Source organism: Taudactylus pleione, unplaced genomic scaffold (genome assembly GCF_031769625.1).
Source record: "Taudactylus pleione unplaced genomic scaffold, aTauple2 ptg000391l, whole genome shotgun sequence".
Lineage (NCBI taxonomy): Eukaryota > Metazoa > Chordata > Amphibia > Anura > Myobatrachidae > Taudactylus > Taudactylus pleione.
In genome coordinates this window covers 6877386-6898079 of record NW_028284792.1, presented here as the reverse complement: position 1 = coordinate 6898079, position 20694 = coordinate 6877386, and the positions used below count along the sequence as shown (strand labels likewise).

The following is a 20694-nucleotide window of genomic DNA, read 5'->3' as shown; positions in this document are numbered from 1 at the left end:
GTAATGACCCTACAGTAGTGAACTCCTAAGCTGGAGTTCAGGAGAGAACTCAGCCTCCGGCTACCGCAGCGTTGCAGAGAAGGAGCCGGATACCCGCTGGTAATAACATCTCAGCGGGCATCCGGCTTGGAGCCTCCCTGCGGCACAAGGCTGGAGGACACTGGCGGCGGGTGCACCTCCAGCCCCCCCCTAGTTGCAGCCCTGGGCTACATAGCAGGCTGTGTACATGGAACACAGTGACATTGATGTGAGTGGTGGGTGAAAGCGCTGCTGCCACCAGTCTGTATAGTGCTGCTGGTCACATGGGCCACACCTATGCAAAGCAATACAGCTAGAACACCTCAAATAAAAAAAATGTCAGCAGAAGCGATTTTATTGTGGGCAAAGCCACAGACATTTTATAGACTGTGCTAGATAAATGATAGCTAAAAGCTGATTGGTTGCTATAGTTAATCTAGACTTTACCTCTCTCAAATCAAATTATTGATACATCTTCCCTTAGATGTTTTTTGACAAAACCCCCCCCAAATTCTTGTGGTTTTGTAGCGGTTTATCGGCAGAACTGAATCCCGCAGATTTACTAAGCTCAAACCACACTTTAAAATAGAATACTGAATGACATTGCTTTTTATACCATTACAAGTATGGAAAACCCTGATTTACCAAGCGACAAGGTTTAGAATCCGCTGCAAACATGCCAACAAGCCCGTTAAAAAAATAAGGTGGTTGTGACAGAAAAGTGAAATCACAAAGCATGATGATTGAGCTATCATAAGTGTTGTAAATCCTCTCCTTATGTTTGTCCTGATAGATGCAATGGTTTTACTGCAGTTTTGCAGTTTTCTACTGATCTAATGGTGTTTTTTTTTATGGTTTTTTTTTTTAACCAAAATTGCCATAAAACAGGTGGGTTTTGACGGTGGTTTATAAAACCCCATCAAAACCACTGAATTAATGGTTTGGCGTTTCAATATCCTGACAATGTGCAGCAGTTTCAAAACCCCAGCAAAATCTCTGCTTAGTAAATTTTCCCCCATGTGTATTGCGGGTAGTGTAATCAGTAGCTGAGGTCAATTAGATGGAGGGTAATCGGAATGAATCGTATATGTATTGTTTAAATACAGTGTATGAAAAGCTATGAATAACAACTATGAAGTATATTATCTTTGTTACTTTATCCTATAACTCATATCCTAAAGTGCACATGAAATATAGCATTTTCTTTAATATCTAATGATGTCAGACAGTAATAGGTATATTGGTTAATCTGCTAATTCTGACGATATTAGAAGTTTCTGACCAGCCCTGTAATGATAAAATGGAACAAAGCTGCAGGCTGGTTCCTGGTTTTGTGAACCTAATGTCACTTCTGATATCTGTAATGTTATAAGCAGGTGTGCATTATTTCTTATTATATCATCCTAATGAATACTAAAGAGATGAGCTTGGAACTCATTGACAATAAGCAGTGACATCAAAACTCATCATTTATATAATACACCTCCACTTTTATTCTGGGTATTAGAAGTCACCTCTGATATTTGCAAAAGTTATAAAAGTGTTTACGGCCTTGTGTTTCTATACAGGTCACAGGAATTGTTTGCGTTTTCAGGTCACGTTATTATGTATGTAAAATGTATTTATGTAGCAGCACCATATTCTGTAGGGCTTTACAACTGTAATACCACTTTTACACCTAAATTCCGGGTTTGACCCTGAGGTTGGAACAGGGTTCCAATCCGGATCAGACCCGGAATTTAGCCGGCGCCGACCCGTGACATTCCCAAGTCGGCGCCATTCACACCGTAGTCGGGTGTGCATAGACCCGGCTTTTCCGGCGTTGAAGTGGACGCTTGGAGATGACGTCATCTCCAAGCGCCACTGAAGCCGCACCAATCGGCTTACGCCTGTGTTAAACCCTGCAAGTTACCTGGGTTGGATTGCTTGGTCACTCGACCCGGCGATCCAACCCTCTCCCCTTTTACACCAAGGAGCTACCCGGGTTAACCCTGCAATAACCCGGGTTTTAGCTCCGGTGTAAAAGGGGTTTAACAAACACTTTATTGCACAATCCTATTAACTGCAGTTTTCGCAGGTGAAAATTCTCCAAAGCATTTAATGCAAATTTGTTTTCACCGCCTCCTGAGCAGGTGAAAAGTTATAGAAAATCCCTATTTTAGGGTAAAAATGTCAGGACTTGGTTCAGAACCACTTGGACACCTTCCTTAATGACTAATTAGGCAAAATAATTTTTTAATTAGCTTAATTTGGCCAATAATTATGTCATTTTGGGGTGAAAAAGTGCAGGAAAATGGGTTAATTGATGTGGGACAGGTATATGGGAGTGTTGTAGAAATGGGACAGGTGTTTTTAAGATTGCAGGTGGGTGTTAGAGGCGTATTTTGAAGTTTTTTTTTAAATATATATACACACTTATAGGTATTTTTATGCACACCCAATTTAAGTAGAACATTTATTTTGCCCAAAAAAATACTTGATTTCTATTATTATTTGCCTGTTTTAGAAAAATACATATACCAGCCATTTAACACAATTTAATAACCCCAATTTTTTTTATTAGGGCCACTAATACACTTCTATACTGTATTCTATATCACTTTGCCTTTTTTTAGGTTACTCGCAGAGTTCCCTATTTTTACCTACACTTATTGTGAGTAAGAGCAGCAAGAATTATCACGCGAATGCCGTAACGCTACTTTTGTAATTGAGCGCGCATAGACCCGATAAGTGAAATTACCACACGATAACGTAACACACAACAAGTTATCTCTTTATCACTGCTAATTGAATACCCCCCACAGTAACAAAACAACACTGGGTATTAACAGACAAACAGGTACGAGGGCCCTGCTTGTAAGCTTACAATCTGTAATTGGTACATACATGCCTGCCCTCCCGGAATTCGCGGGAGGCTCCTGATTATTCAGGTAAGACCCCGCACCCCTGGAAGGGTAGGCACTTCTCCCGCATTCTGCCCAGTTCCTAGGGAAGTGGGCAAAATGGGGAGAAAATTAGAGGGGATCGGCGATTCTGAGTGTTGGGAACTAATGACACAAATATATAAGAATCGCATCAGTTAGCCCCCCCATATTTTAAATACGCATAACCGCGGTGAATTTTCATAAGGGGGTGGGGCTTAATGATGCGACACGGTCAGGCCCACCCCTAACTCCACCCACCTGCTTCACCTCCCCGGCAAGTATGAATTGGTATCTGTGTGCATTAGTTCCTAATTTTTATACAAAAGAAAGCGCTGATTATCAGCAGTAACACCAGAGATTACTTTTTACTACATATATTATTTAGAAGAGTTTACAAATATAAACCCAGTTTTGTGTTGTGCACATATTTACATATAATAGCGTCACGTGTATGTTATAATGCTCAGATCATATACGTATTCACACCATTTATTATCATATACACAGAATTATTTTCTTCTCTCTACTGTATTAGATATGTCACATGTGAAAGCACTAGACATAATCTTAGGAAATAAAAAATAATTTGAACATTTGAAACTGTAATCAGGATTTTACAATTCTATTAATTCCTGTAAAGCGTTTATACTGTAGTATTGTGCAGCACTGGCTATAGACAGTATTTATTCCGACTTGCACTGTATATGCATACAGTCTTTCCCTTCTGTCCCTGTTTTGGAGAGAGAGAGAAAATCTAACATGGTAAAGAGTTTATGGACATGCTCACACCTTGGCAGATTTTGTAATACAAAGTAAAATAAGTCTTACTATATACAGCTAAAAATGTTTTACCCAGGTAAATACATATGTTTTGGCACAAAGGGGTCTATTTATATAGTAGTGTAAAGCCCTGTTTCACAAAGAGTAAACAGGGCTTTTCACTGCTTTGTTGTATTCAGGAAGGGGTATCCCTTGGAGAAGTTTCTGATTTCCCCAGTGGTGTCCCAGCTCCGTGTCAGGATTGTTTCCCCATATTGTAGTATGGAGAGCACGATTCAGAGAAGAACGGAAAGCTCAGTTTTCACTTCTCGAAATAAATTTGCCATCTCAGGATGACGTAGTCCTCCTGATGGGAGAAGCAGTGCTCCCCTGCCCCCTTCACTGACACCAGCCAATCAGAGGTGCCTGGGCTACTCAGTTTGAGAGAAGCAGTTATATAACCTGTCTTCCTTCTTTATATATTGTGATAGGATCACTGGTAAAGTGGTCTGTGACAGGGACATTTATCCCAGATTCCTGTCCTATGTGTTTAAAATCCCCAGGAGAAAGTCTGCAGTGTAGCAGGCTTGAGTTTAGGCTTTTTGAAAAGCCGGTTTGGGACCTGGGGGTTGTGGGTGAGAGGAGAGGGAGGGCTCCACCCACGGCCACTCCAGGTTTTGGTTCTCGCAGCCTGGTAACAGGCTTGTTAGTTTTCCACCTGAGAGTGGCCAATATAAGCCTAGTGTGTTGAGGGCTGATTGTCACACCTGGGAGAGCAGACAGGGAGTTTGCTCAGAGACACTTGGAAAACCTATCTGTGAGTGTTGTGCTGTGCTTTTGTTGCTGGCGAGGGCATTAGGCCCTGCCAGCTTCTGGTAGTGAGGGAACTACCTGTGAAGTTAGTGCCCCGGCAGGGCTAGGATTTATATTTATGTTTTCTTTATGTTGTTTCTGATATTGTACAATAAAGACTGGCACCGACCAGCTTGTACTTGCATCCAGTCTGGCGTACTGTTTCCCAGCTGCTGTGTGTGAAAGGAAGGAGTCCTCTACCCAGGGAAGGGACCCCCTAACCTAACTGTGTCACAATATGGTGGAGAATGCGGGCAACCACACACACTGAAGTTGCAGCGAGAGGAAAACTTTCCGTTTAAAAATTAAAGGGACAGACACCCAATTGGTGAGTGTGGAAATAACACTGTGTCCTTGGAGTCCCATAGAGGAGGCGTCAGCCAATGCTCAGAGAGGCAAGGTTCAGCTTCCAACCTACACCCCAGGACAAAATGGAGGACATTATTAAGGCCTTGCTCCAAGCTACAGCAGCTCAGCAGGAGACAAACAAACTTCAGCAGGAATCTACCAGAGCTCAGCAGGAGACGAACAAACTTCAGCAGGAAGCTACCTGGGCTCAGCAGGAATCTACCAGGGCTCAGCAGGAATCCACCAGGGTGCAACTGTTGGCCTTGGAGACAGCCCAGAGGCAACAACAGGTCGCCCTCGCGGAAAACAGCCAGGCCATAAAAGAGGTGGTACAGCACCTGGTCGCCCGGCCCAGAGATGTTAATACGGGTCCTCCCACCACCACTCACTCCGTACGAGCCAGTCACTTCCTCCAAAAGATGACTTTGGGCGATGATGTGGAGGCCTATCTCAGCGCATTTGAAAGAACGGCCGAAAGGGAGAGTTGGCCCCAGGAGCAGTGGGCAAGTCTGGTGGCACCTTTTTTGTCTGGGGAGCCACAAAAGGCCTATTTCGACTTATGCCTGGCTGATGCCAAGGACTATAAAAAACTAAAACAGGAGATCCTAACTCGCTTGGGAGTCACCACCTTTGTTCGTGCCCAACGGGTCCACCGCTGGGAGTTCCATATGGACAAGCCTCCACGTTCACAGATGCATGACCTCGTCCATCTGTCCTCAAAATGGCTACAGCCCGAGACGCTGACGGGACCACAGATCGTGGAAAGGGTCGTGATGGACCGGTACCTGCGATCATTACCCGCGACTCTGCGCAAGTGGGTGAGCCATGCAGACCCTAAGACCGCGGACCAGTTGGTCGAGCTAGTGGAGAGGTACGTGGTGGCTGAGGATCTGAGGAGTATGCCCCACCAAGCCCCGATGGCGCACCGACGAACTCCCACAGACACTGGTAAGACTGTTCCAGGGGAGAAGGGTGCTGGGCGGTGGGATGTACCTAAGACTGAGGGTGTAGAACCTGGAGACAGGCCTGCCAGGCCAGGAAGGTTCTTGCCCCATAAACGACTAGACATTAATATGATTCAGTGTTTCCGGTGTGGTGACTTCGGCCATATTTCCGCTAATTGTTCACTTACAACTGAACCTATGCAATGTGATACTGCTCATGTCTACCGCAGGGGGTCTTTCTTTGCACAAACAGCCTGTATGGCTGGCCGGCAGGCTGAGACTGATAAGCACATGTGTGTACTCACTGTAGATGGCAACCGAGTAGAGGCACTGTTAGACTCTGGTAGCTTGGTGACACTTATAAAAGCTGAGCTGGTGAACCACTTGAGGCATAAGGGGAAAACTGTTGGTGTGACCTGCATACATGGGGATAATTGATATTATGTTACTGCTGAGGTGAACATCGAGACACCATGTGGCTCTGCTATAGTTTCGGTGAGTTTGGTGCCTGGTCTGATGTACGATGCAATATTGGGGAGAGACTTTGCTCACTTCTGGAAATTGTGGGAAAGTCGTTTTGTTCCAGAAGTGAACAACCCCGGTCCACTTGAGAAGGTTGTCGATATAGTGGAGGAGGGAGTTTCTTCTGAGTCAGATTATTCCCTTTTCCTACTATGGTTGGCGAACTAGAGAATGCGGAGCGTGACGGTGGCCCGCCAACTGATGTGCCTCCCATTAAGGTGGGAAGTGTTGTTGGGCCAGTGGATCGTCTGCCTGATTTAGAGGTCAGAAGAGAGGTCTTTGCCGTGGAGCAGTTGAATGACCCTACTTTGGTAAAAGCCAGGGAGAATGTAAAAGTAGTTGATGGTAAACCCGTAGACCCTGATAGTCCTTTGTCCTATCCCCACATGGTAATGTGTCAGGATTTGTTATATCAGGTGACTAAGAAGGGGGAAGATATTGTGGAACAACTAATAGTTCCCAAAGCCTACAGAAGAACAGTGTTGGATCTGGCCCATGGTCATATAACGGTAGGCCATCTAGGGGTAGAGAAAACCACTGAGCGAATAATGCAGAGGTTTTTCTGGCCCAGGCTTCATAAAGAGGTGTCTGACATCTGCGCATCCTGCCCTAAGTGTCAGTATCATGCTCCCAGACCACATTTTAAGGTTCCACTAGTTCCAGTGCCTATTATAGAGGTGCCGATAGTAAGAGAGCACCTGGAACCGGCTCAACAGGCACGGCAGAGGGTATACAACCGCAATGCTCGGTTACGCAGCTTTGCTCCAGTAAATCCAGGGCCCTTAGTTCCCGAAGTGACAGTGGCAAAAACCCTGTTGGCAATTCAACAACGAGAGGTCAAGGAGTTTCTGGTCAGAAATAGGGTGCTGTTCTCTGACGTACCTGGGAAAACCTTGGTCATTAAACATGACATCATCACTGACCCAGGGGTTAAAGTTAATCTAAAGCCCTATAGGTTACCAGAAGCACCAAGAGCATCGGTGTCGAAAGAAATTAAAAATATGCTGGAGTTGGGGGTTATTGAAGTATCACATAGTGAGTGGTCAAGTCCCATTGTGTTGATTCCAGAGCCCGACGGGAGTGTGCGTTTTTGCAATGACTTCCGAAAGTTAAACAGTGTTTCAAAATTCGATGCCTACCCGGTGCCACAGTGGAGAAGGAGGCGTTGGCCATAAAGTGGGCGTTAGAGGCTCTCAGGTACTACCTGGTTGGTAGAAAGTTCAAATTGATCACTGACCATGCCCCTTTCAAGTGGATGTCCGAAAATAAGGACCGTAATGCGTGAATTACGAGATGGTTCTTGGCGTTACAAACTTTTAAATTTTAAGTGGAACACAGGCCAGGGGCCTGTTGTCTAAAGCAGACGCGTTGTCACGCGTTCATTGTTTGGGGGCTTCAGTTGTTCCGCCCCATAGGTCGAAACAAAGGGGGGGCATATGTGATAGGATCACTGGTAAAGTGGTCTGTGACAGGGACATTTATCCCAGATTCCTGTCCTATGTGTTTAAAATCCCCAGGAGAAAGTCTGCAGTGTAGCAGGCTTGAGTTTAGGCTTTTTGAAAAGCCGGTTTGGGACCTGGGGGTTGTGGGTGAGAGGAGAGGGAGGGCTCCACCCACGGCCACTCCAGGTTTTGGTTCTCGCAGCCTGGTAACAGGCTTGTTAGTTTTCCACCTGAGAATGGCCAATATAAGCCTAGTGTGTTGAGGGCTGATTGTCTCACCTGGGAGAGCAGACAGGGAGTTTGATCAGAGACACTTGGAAAACCTATCTGTGAGTGTTGTGCTGTGCTTTTGTTGCTGGCGAGGGCATTAGGCCCTGCCAGGTTCTGGTAGTGAGGGAACTACCTGTGAAGTTAGTGCCCCGACAGGGCTAGGATTTATATTTATGTTTTCTTTATGTTGTTTCTGATATTGTACAATAAAGACTGGCACCGACCAGCTTGTACTTGCATCCAGTCTGGCGTACTGTTTCCCAGCTGCTGTGTGTGAAAGGAAGGAGTCCCCTACCCAGGAGAGGGACCCACTAACCTAACTGTGTCACAATATATATATATAAACCCCAACAATGGATTAGGCAAACAAAAGGTTTTTTTAAATGCAACAATTGCAATATCTGTAAGTTTGTGAATAATATTAACAGCTCCTTCTCCAATCATGATAATACTTCTTCTTTTAAAATTAACAGTCTGATGAATTGCATGAGCAATTGGGTCATATATATAATTGAATGCCCATGCCACTTGCAATATGTAGGTAAAACAAAAAGAAATATAAAACTGAGAATTCAAGAACACATACGAGGAATTAAAAACAGGGTTGACAGCCACTCCATCCCTAAACATTTTTGCAAATATCATAATGCAGACCCCGCCGGTTTGAAGTATAAAGCCATAGAATGTGTCTCATTGGGGGACAGGGGCGGGGATAGGGAAAAGAAGTTGTCACAACGTGAAATGTATTGGATTTATACTCTGAATACAATGACTCCATTTGGTCTTAACGAAACGTACGAGATCGCACCATTTTTATAATCCTGTTTTTATTATATTATATTTTTTATTGTCCATTCTGTACATGTCCTGGATTTTAGTTATATTTATAACCTCACTCTTATGAGATTTATATATGTATTTTTAATAGCTATGCACTGATCTGTTTTGTACATTTTTATATACCCACCTTTATATACATCCTCATTTTTAGTCTATATTAACATTATTCTATTGTATTGCTAGTGTTTTATAAAAAATGTGCTGCTACTATATATCCACTATATATTTATTAATACTATGTTTAAATATGCTTTTGAATTATGCTATATACTGCACCAAAGGGTGGGTGCTATTTGAACTACAGAGGCACTTCAACAAAATGGCCACTATAGGTGGGACACCTTCTGAATAGCATTATACTGAATAGCATTATACTAAATGCCTGATAAACATTCCAGCTGAATATGTGTAAGACAATGAACTTGTGATCGAGTAATATGAGGGCTGAATGTTTTAACAGCACCGTTAATTTTAACATATGCTGAACAAATTTCTTATTGTATAAAAACTACAGGTCTCCGGCGCCATGTGGACCGCGCATGCGCGGGTAAACACAAGGTGGCGCCGCGGATCACGCGTGGTGTCTTAGAGCCCACGAGGTGTCACTTAGTCCTGCGCATGCGCGGGCAAACATAAGAGGGCGCCGCGACTCGCATATGGAGTCCCACACCTCCTGGAGACTCGCGAGTTTTGATTCAATCCCGCGCATGCGCAATACTGAACAAAATGGCGGCAATCACCGGAAAACACCTGTTTTGCACACTAGCAATTATGTTTAAAGCTATATAAGATAGTGCTTAAGGCTACTATGTGAATCCTCCTGAAGAAGTCCAGCTGAATTTGCACTAAGGACGAAAACGCGTTGAGGACTGTGGGTGTATTCCCAAACTCTGAGACCAGCTACTATCAGATAAGCTTGCTTGAAATTTTATCAATGTAATTCCCCATTTTTATGTGTGTTATGTGTACTTTGGATTAAAACCTTTTTTAAATGTACTACACTATGAGAAGTGTTTTCTCTCTCCTTAAATCCCATATTTGGAGTGCATAATCGGCTACCTTTTGGGTGTATAAGAGGAATAACGTGGTGAAACCTGGAAAAAGACTTATATACAAATACCTGTTGTTCTTGGTCATTACGGTACGCATGCCATTTTTCTAATTAGAGTGTGCTGCATACTTCACATACTACTACACTATATAGGCGCTCGTTCTCACCTTTTTGTTTTCCATATATATATATATATATATATATATATGCGCGCCGGGTCACCTCAGACTGCTAACTGCACCCCTGGTCGACTCTCTGTCCCCTATCTCGTAGCACTGCACCTCTTCCCAGGATTGCGGAGAGGCCTGCTTTACGGATCGCTTCATCGGAAAGGTAAGTATTCGTGAATTACTACTTAGAAGTTAGAACCACCAAATTTCTCATTAATATAATATGATATATATATGATACATAGTTATAATAAACACTTGCCTCACTGAACAGACCCCAAAGTGATGACGTCTAAATAGAACCGATCAACAATCAGTGTGTGGGTCATAAAGATGCAATTTGTGGGGCCATGACCCCTCACCTCCCACCTGTATGTTCCCTTTGCGATCTCTCCAGGAGGAAACATGTAAATTCTATATAAGCCTGTTTTAATAACACCATGGTGAAGTATATTAGCATTGTTAGCTATACAACCCCTTCCTATGGGAAGAAAGATTAACGCTAACAATATATTTTCATATCGCAGTTTGCATTGTCAATAACAAAACACAAGCAGCCTGCAGACAGATTACTTTATCAGATGACAATTTTTTGTTGGTCACACATGACCTAATAAAACTGACAGTTATAGATCTACTGACACATGGAAGGGAAGATTTGCAAGAAATCATTACAACACAACAGTAGGGATACATCACACCAGCAATGCAGTTTTTCCTGACAAAAATAGATCTACACAGAAAATCAACAGCAATTGTAAAAAAGAAATCTAATAAAAGCTACGGCTCTGGAATAGAGTTATTAAATCGGTTTCATATCTTACCAGCAGCTGAAACAAATTCAGGACTACGGCATTAAAGGCATGTACTGCTCACTAATATAACTTTGAATTAAATAACTATATGATATTACTTATAATACTTCCTAGCAATGTTTTAAATACATATGATAAAACTTTTTAACATTTTATGATCTGAGCTACAAAGTGTCACTCATACATTTTAAAGGGCAACTACTTGATATTAACGAGACACCTTGCTGGCAGTGGTGTCACTAGGCCAGTGTGGGCCACACCTTGTGACACCATTCGAAGGAGGTGACAACAAAATAGCAGAGCAATTCAGCAATGTTACCCCCTTAGATGGTGTCACCGAGCAGTAAAACTGTGGTAAACTATAGATTCAACGTTAATTGCTGAAATCTATGGGTTTCCCTGTGCGTGCCCAGAGGGAGCAGATTATTTTTCCTTGTAGCTCCTGGGGCTGCGAGGCAAAATCCTTGTTACCCGCATGGATGCTATTCCAATTTTGATCTCTATTTATCAGCGAGTTTTCTTCTTGTCAATATTTTGTGTTTCCGCTCACCGTGGTGTCTTTAATTATAGTGCTGGTAGGTACTACCCACCTGCTTGCTGGTGACCTTTACTGTTATTGAACCTTCCAGTTGTATTTCTCAGCGCCTGTCTGGGCTGACGAATGCAGGCGATTGGTGCATTAGCAGAGAGAGGAGTATTCCAGTGCATGTGCAGAGCGTTCAGTATTCCTGTGCATGCGCTGATTAAAAACAGTTGACAGGAGATGCAGCTGCCGAGGTGTATTCTGGGAAAAGACCCGGATGCCGCATCCTCAAGCTGGGACCTTAGTGCTCGTCAGCGCTATATAACTGGTTGCTATGGGCAACATCACTTCTAAAAACTCTCACTTTAGTAAATTTACCCCTGTGCAACTGTTAAATTGTGTTTCTAATGGCCTTTATGTACTGCTTTCAGGGTACAGCAGTGTAAAAAAGATGGTGACACTTTGTAAAATAATAATATTAAAATTAGTGCAATAATATTATGAATAGTTTCAGAGGACATTTTGTATATTTTGTTTAATCATATTATCTTTGTATTACCTCTTGAGGGCTTGATGCTAATTAAACTAATTTCCTCCTCATATCCCGGCAGTGACTGGGAGTTCCTCTTGAACGTCCACCAGTCAGAGGTTGCCTGTTGCTGGCTTCTCGTTCATTTATTGAATCTCTGATCCATTGTTCAATAGATTTCTGTTAAACATATCATTTCAAATTACTGTGTGCACTAATCTGAAATGCTTGTTCAATTACATTGTGTGCCCCTGAGGCAGTTTATAGCTGTCTGATTACAAAGACAGCCCTGTGTCAATGCTGTGAACATTAAAACATTTAACAAGTTACAGCTTTGTGATTTTCCTACTTTTCACATAATTTGGAAGGTCTAGGCAAAGTACTATTTAATACACAATTTATACACCGTGTCCTTTAGTAATCCTGGCCCTGTGAAAGTTCTAAAATATCACAAATGTAATATATCCACAAAACAAAATAGGTCGCACCAAAGAAATATAATAACACACAATACCTCCCCTAATAGGATTCCTATAGATAATATAAATGCTCTGAATGAGTTGGGAGGGTGCTATTCCTGGACAGTAATTCTAATATTCAATACAAAGGAAAAGTGGTCCATATACCGGAATGCACTAATGTGTCACTATATATAATATTTAAAACATAACTTTTATTGGTTATAAGTATAAACACAAAAATAATATAAATTCAGCGAATTAAAATGATAGTAAAGTAAGAAAGTATTAAAATAAGGGCTGTAGTATTCTTGTATCCCATCAATGTATTAGTAAACTGTATGTGAATATTGTAGCTGTTTATATATTGTTACAACTACAACAGTAGGCAACGTAATTGTGACAATAATGTATCTAATACCAGAAAAACAGATATAGTGTCTATCAATGGTTAATAATAATCTTGAAAAGACTACTCCGCACAGAGCTAGTCTTTAACCAGGAATATTAGGACTACCTGTTTTCTGTACCATTAGGGTGCCATTAATCACATTAGAATATTGGAGATACTGCTGTTTGTCCACTAAAACTGCTAATGATACCGGCTTTTACATGCTATAGCAAATTTAAGGCAATTGCTGCAGTCCGTTATCCACCACTGCTAATATCAGCCATTATCTGTTTAGGTGCTAGTGATCATAGCGTGCAGCACTCTGTGGCCACGTTTAACTAAAGCCGCTGTAATTCCCGGCTCGTCTCTGCCTCAAACACTGGCAGTCACCGCGTGCAGCGTTAGTGCCGCGATCAGACCCCCTTGATGTGGGAGGTTAGTAGCGGCTTATACATTTACAACATTGAGATACATAACAACATAACAGTAATTATTTCAATTTTAACTGGGTACAAATATTTGCTACTACAGCCCAACGCTGAGGCAGAGACGAGCCGGGAATTACAGCGGCTTTAGTTAAACGTGGCCACAGAGTGCTGCACGCTATGATCACTAGCACCTAAACAGATAATGGCTGATATTAGCAGTGGTGGATAACGGACTGCAGCAATTGCCTTAAATTTGCTATAGCATGTAAAAGCCGGTATCATTAGCAGTTTTAGTGGACAAACAGCAGTATCTCCAATATTCTAATGTGATTAATGGCACCCTAATGGTACAGAAAACAGGTAGTCCTAATATTCCTGGTTAAAGACTAGCTCTGTGCGGAGTAGTCTTTTCAAGATTATTATTAACCATTGATAGACACTATATCTGTTTTTTATTGTCACAATTACGTTGCCTACTGTTGTAGTTGTAACAATATATAAACAGCTACAATATTCACATACAGTTTACTAATACATTGATGGGATACAAGAATACTACAGCCCTTATTTTAATACTTTCTTACTTTACTATCATTTTAATTCACTGAATTTATATTATTTTTGTGTTTATACTTATAACCAATAAAAGTTATGTTTTAAATATTATATATAGTGACACATTAGTGCATTCCGGTATATGGACCACTTTTCCTTTGTAACAAATGTAATATAGCAATAATAATATACAGCCATGGCCAAAAGTTTTGAGAATGACACAAGTATTGGTTTTCACAAAGTTTGCTGCTTCAGTGTTTTTAGACCTTTTTGTCAGATGTTACTATGGTATACTGAAGTAAAATTACAAGCATTTCAAAGGCTTTTATTGACAATTACATTAAGTTTATGCAAAGAGTCTATTTCTAGTTCAAGGTCCATAGGGGGTCCACAGGGTTGACCTTGGGGTATAGCTGGATCTGGATCCACAGGCGCCACGCAGTTAAACCTTTTGCTGCTCCCAGGATGCACTGGGTCCATCCTCCTCTATACCCCGCCCCCGAGCCACAGGCACCTCAGTTTGAGCTGGTGTCTGGCTGGAGTCGGGTCACCGTTAGCACAGGGGGGCTGATTATCAGCCCCTAAGCTTATTTTATTTTATTAGTTTTATAGTTTTCTTTTGCTTTTAAGAATCTTCAGAGCAGCAGCATCGGACTGTCCATTGGATGTCCAAGTTGCTGCTCCTGCACCCCGCTGGTGCCGTGACGCCAGTACAGATATGGGGATCGCGGCGGGACCCCAGAGCCTGTACTAGCCGGGCTCTGGGGAATCCCACGACTGCTGCTAGAGCGCCGGGGATTAGATAGGTATATGCAGTCTCTGGGGACAGACTGGAGGCTCTAGCAGTGGCGACGGCCCCCCCCTCTCCGGAGGAATACCCCGTGGGACCACTAGACCACCAGGGAGTAAGTTGCTGGCAGCAGGAACCGGCGTCCCAGGGGTTAAATGCTAGCCAGGGGAGGTGGTAACAAAATCTTCCATTAATGTGTCGGCATTGGTGGGGGCGGTGTGGTTCATTCTTGATAGAGGATGACGCACCGTTCCCTAAGTCCAAGTATCCAAATTTTAAGCAGGCAAAAGTGATTTCGGCTGTTTTTGCTCTATCTGACCAGCTGACTAATCATATGGCGGAGGCCTGGCAGTCACCTAGTAAAAGGTTCCAGCTGCAAAAACATTTGGCGTCTAGTTATCCGTTTCCTGCAAGACATTGCAAAAAGTGGGATGTTACTCGCTTAATCAAGAGTGCTACCTTACCTTCCATTTCATCCCTAAAGGATCCCACAGACAGGAAAGTGGAGACTTGTTTAAATTCAATTTATTCTCTCTCAGGGGCGGTGGCCCGTCCATCCATGGCCATCTCTTGGGTGGCTAAAGACATTGAGAGCTGGACCAAGGTACTGGAAGATACTTTTCCTGAGGAAGCTTCGGAAGTTCAGAGAGCTTTAGTGGGACAGATGAGGGATGCCGCGTCGATATATTGGAGAAGCGTCTTTGGATGCCAGTCTTCTGACTTCCAGAGTTTCGGCGGCAGCGATCTCTGCTCGCTGGTCTTTGTGGCTCCGTTCTTGGATAGCGGATGCGGATTCCAAGTAAGGCCTGGAGGCCTTACCCTTTAATGGGGAGATTTTGTTCGGCCGAGACCAGGACAAAATTGTTGATACCCTGGCAAAGTCTAAGTCTGTGTTTCTGCCATCAGCGGCTGCGCCTTCTAAGGCTAGGACCTCAGCCTTTTGGTCCTTTTGTACTGAGGGGAAGTCCAAGGGTCAACCAAGGCTGCCCCTAAACCAAAGAAGCAGGCCTGGAGCACTAGACGCCCTGCTTCCAAGCCAGAGGATAAGCCTTCAGCCTGATGGGACGGGCCCCTCTCTGGGGGACCCCAGAGTGGGAGGCCGACTTCTTCAATTTGCCCAGTACGGGTACAATACCATCATGGATGCTTGGGTACAAGACATGGTCTCTCAGGGGTACGCCCTTTCCTTTCATCACAGACCCCCCAACAGTTCTTCTGCACAAGTCTTTCTCAGGACAAGACCAAGGCCTTGCAGATTCAGGGAACCATAGAGTCCTTGCTGAAAGCAGGGGCCATTGTTCCCGTTCCGCATTCTCAACGCTGGATGGGTTACCCAATGGTTCTCATCGGCCTATCCTCAACCTGAAGTCACTGAACAAGTTCCTCAGAGTGCCCAAACTCAGGATGGAAACTTTGCTTTCCATCATTCTGGCTATGGAACCGAGGGATTATATGGTCCCTTGGACATCCAGGATGCCTACCTCCCATGTTCCTATAGCACTTTCACACCAGTGGTATCTGAGGTTTGCTATACGCCAGCTTCACTTCCAATTTCAGGCTCTGGCCTTTGGCTTTAGATTGTTAACCAAAATCTGCGTAGCTGGGTACACGGCTTCTGCTGTATCTGGACAACCTCCTATTGCTGGCAGGCTCTCCGGAGGTACATCTACAACATCTGAACCTGATGACCGCTTGTCTGCAAGTGCACGGGTGGCTAATAAACTGGAAAAAGTCCTCCCTGATTCCGTCACAAAGGATGGTTCATTTGGGAGCACTTCTGGACTCTCGTCAGCAAAGGATCTTTCTGACTCCAGAAAAGATTTCCTCCCTACAACTACGAGTGAGTTGTTGTCTGAGGAGTTCCCAGATGTCGGTTCACTCGGCAATGAGGGTTCTGGGGTCCATGGTGTCTGCATTCGACATGGTGGAGTATGCCCAGTTTCATTCCAGGATCCTGCAGGGGCTGATTCTATCCAAATGGAATGGGTTACCACTCCGGATCAGGTCTCAGATGCTGGTGTTCTCTCTGGAGGTGCGCCTGTCACTTTCTTGGTGGCTTCAGACGGCACATCTCACCAAAGGTTGACCTTTTTGGATCCTGGACTGGGTTCTGCTCATGACAGATGCCAGTCTCCGGGGTTGGGGTGCAGTAACGGGTCCACTTTCCACTTTCACTTCAGGGCCGTTGGACAGCAGAAGAAGCGGTTCTTCCCATCAACATTCTGGAACTTTGGGCCATGTACAGGGCCTTCCAGTTGTCCAGTCACGCTCTTCAAGGAAGGGCCGTGCAAGTTCAGTCCGACGATGCTACCACGGGGGCGTACATCACCCATCAAGGGTTGACTCATAGTCAAGCAGCATTGTCAGAGGTGTCACGCATCCTGTCTTGGGCGAAGTGCCATCTTCCGGCCGTCTCGGCAGTCTTCATTCCAGGAGTCCTCAATTGGGAGGCGGACTTCCTCAGCCATCATGACGTGCATCCCGGGGAATGGTCCCTTCATCCAGCGGTATTTCAACTACTCGTGGACAGGTGGGGACTGCCGGAGGTTGTCCTCATGGCCTCCCGTCACAATCACAAGCTGCCCGTGTATGGGTCCAGGACAAGAGACCCTGGCGCAAACCTGGTGGACATGCTGTCAGTGAAATGGACATTTCAGCCGGCTAATCTATTCCCTCCGATATCCCTGCTGCCTCGGGTCCTTCGGAATTTCAAGCAGGTTGGCGGCACGCTTCTGCTGGTGGCTCTGGCTTGGCCCAGACGTCCTTGGTACTCCAATCTTCAGAGCCTCTCCATTGACACTCCGTTCCCTCTGCTTCAATGTCGGGACCTGTTGTCTCAGGGGCCCTGCCTTTACCCGGATCTGGGTCATCTGTCTTTGACGTCATGTCTCTTGAGACATCAGTCTTAAGGTCCTGGGGTTTTTCCAGCTCGGTCATCAGCACGATGCTACAGGCGCGCAAGCCTGCTTCTGCCAGGATTTACCACAGAGTGTGGCATACTTATTTTCAGTGGTGTGAGTCCAGAAACTACGATCCTCAGGCGTTTCGTGTTTCTAGGGTTCTGGCATTCCTTCAGTCTGGTTTGGACCTAGACTTATGCCTAGCTTCTTTAAAAGTTCACGTGTCTGCACTATCTGTGTGGTTCCAACGTAGGATAGCTACTCTGCCAGATGTCCGCACCTTTTTCCAGGGTGTTCTCAGGATTCAGCCACCCTTTGTTCCCCCAGTGGCTCCTTGGGATTTGGCAGTGGTGCTTCGGGCCCTGCAGGGTCCTCCATTTGAACTTTTTGGTCGGTGGAACTCAAATGGTTGACGGTTAAGACTGTTTTTCTCCTGGCGATTGCTTCGGCCAGAAGGGTGTCAGAATTGGGGGCGCTCTCCTGTCGTCCTCCTTTTCTGATTTTTCACCAGGACAGGCGGTGCTTTGCACTCGCCCGGGTTTTCTACCTAAAGTGGTTTCACATTAATCAGGAAATTGTTGTGCCGTCATTTCAGTCACCTGATCTGTCGACTGTTGAGGCTTCCTTAGATGTGGTCCATGCTCTCAAAGTATGTGGACTGGACTAGTTCCACTCGGAAGTCGGATTCCTTGTTCGCCCTCTTTGGTTTTCACAAGAGGGATTGGCCTGCTGGCAAACAAACTTTGGCCCATTGGCTTCATTTGGTTATTTGTGAGGCTTATGCACAGGAGGGTTTGCCTGTTCCGGCCTCTGTTAAGGCTCATTCTACATGGTCTGTGGGTCCCTCGTGGGCTGCTAGCCATGGTGCTTCAGTGTTCAGCTGTGTAAGGCAGCCACGTGGTCTTCCATCCAGACCTTTCTGAGGTTCTATGCTTTTAACACCTTCGCCTCTCAGGATGCAACCCTTCAGGCACCGGATTCTCCTTTCAGCACAGAGACGTCCCCGCCCTTAGTTGAACTGCTTTTGGACATCCCCAAGGTCAACCCTGTGGACCCCCTATGGACCCTGAAGTAGAAAACAAGAGATATGGTAAGAACTTACCTTTGTTATGTCTGTTTCTACAAAGTCCATAGGGTCCACAGGGCTATGTGGCTGGTCACCGGTTTTCTGTCTACCTTTCTGTGAGTATGGTTCTTGTGTGTTCTAGTCTTCCTTCTCTCTGTTTTTTTCCTCTTCCGGCCTTGGATACTTACCAACTGAGGTGCCTTTGGCTCGGGGGTGGGGTATAGAGGAGGATGGACCCAGTGCATCCTGGGAGCAGCAAAAGCTTTAACTGTGTGGTGCCAGTGGATCCAGATCCAGCTATACCCAAGGTCAACCCTGTGGACCCTATGGACTTCCTAGAAACAGAGATAACAAAGGTAAGTTCTTACCATATTTCTTGTTATTTGCAGTGTTGACCCTTCTTTTTAAAGACCTCTGCAATTCACCCTGGCATGCTGTCTATCAAATTCTGGGCCATATATTGACTGATGGCCACCCATTCTTGCCTAATCAATGCTTGGAGTTTTCAGAATTTGTGGGTTTTTGTTTGTCCACCCGCCTCTTGAGGATTGACCACAAGTTCTCAATGGGATTAAGGTATGGGGAGTTTCCTGGCCATAGACCCAAAATTTTGATATTTTGTTCCCCAAGCCACTTAGTTATCACTTTTGCCTTATTGCAAGGTGCTCCAATCATGTTGGAAAAGGCATTGTTCATCACCAACCTGTTCTTGGATGGTTGGGAGAAGTTGCTCTTGGAGGATGTTTTGGTACCATTCTTTATTCATGGCTGTGTTCTTAGGCAAAATTGTGAGTGATCCCACTCCCTTGGCTGAGAAGCAACCCCACACATGAATGGTCTCAGGATGCTTTACTGTTGGCATGTCACAGGACTGATGGTAGCGCTGACCTTTCCTTCTCTGGACAAGCGTTTTTCAAGATGCCCCAAACAATTTGAAAGGGGATTCATCAAAGAAAATAACTTTATCCCAGTCCTCAGCAGTCCAATCCCTGTACCTTTTGCAGAATATCAGTTTGTCTCTGATGTTTTTCCTGGAGAGAAGTGGCTTCTTTGCTGCTCTTCTTGACACCAGGCCAGTCTCCAAAAGTCTTCGCCTCACTGTGCGTGAAAATGCACTCACACCTGCCTGCTGCCATTCATGAGCAAGCTCTGCACTGGTGGTGCACCGATCCCGCAGCTGAATCAACTTGGCGCTTGTTGAACATTCTTGGGTGCCCTGAAGCTTTCTTCACAACTATTGAACCTCTCTTCTTGAAGTTCTTGATGATCCGATAAATGGTTGATTTAGGTGCAATATTACTAGCAGCAATATCCTTGCTTGTGAAGCCCTTTTTGTGCAAAGTAATGATGACTGCACGTATTTCCTTGCAGGTAACCATGGTTAACAGAGGAAGAACCACCCTCCTTTTAAAGCTTCCAGTCTGTTATTCTAACTCAATCAGCATGACAGAGTGATCTCCAGCCTCATCCTCGATACTCTCACCTGTGTTAATGAGAGAATCACTGACATGATGTCAGCTGGTCCTTTTGTGGCAGGGCTGAAATGCAGTGGAAATGTTGTTTTTGGGATTAAGGCCCTCATTCAGACCCGCTCGCTAGATGTGTTTGCTCGCTCAATGTGTATGCAATTTTGGGAAGGCAGGCGATCGCACGGCAAGGTACTAGCACGCCCACTATGTCTTGGCGTGCGATTGCTCTGTGTATGCAGACGCTCACCAGCCTGTCTTAAGACGCCCACTTGCGCACGTCATCTCCAGGAAGTGTATGAAACCATCGGTACCATCGATTACCATCGGATGCGATCGCAGCGCTTGTGGCTGACCATACCGTACCTCAAGCACTGCGAACACTCCAGTGTATAAATCAGCCAGGTGACGTGTACTATGAAGCTGGCTCTAAATTATGCACACCTGAGTTGAGATGCTCAGACACGCCTGAGTTCGCTCCTCCACTGCCCCGTTTTTAATGAACAGCCCCTGTCACCACCCACAAACTGCTTCTTCTGTCACTCACTCTGCTGGGCAGTCTATGCACAGCGAGCAAACGCTTCCAAATCTCACGCACTGGTTCACGCACGCGCACTGCGATACATACGCATG

The 20694-nt window shown here is 44.7% G+C and overlaps 1 protein-coding gene across 2 annotated transcripts in view; it reads left to right on the top strand.

The window, feature by feature from the left end:
• The window catches only part of CALN1 (calneuron 1), a 384359-nt gene that overhangs the window by 6933 nt on the left and 356732 nt on the right, over positions 1-20694 (top strand). The gene's annotated exons all lie outside the window — the stretch shown is intronic.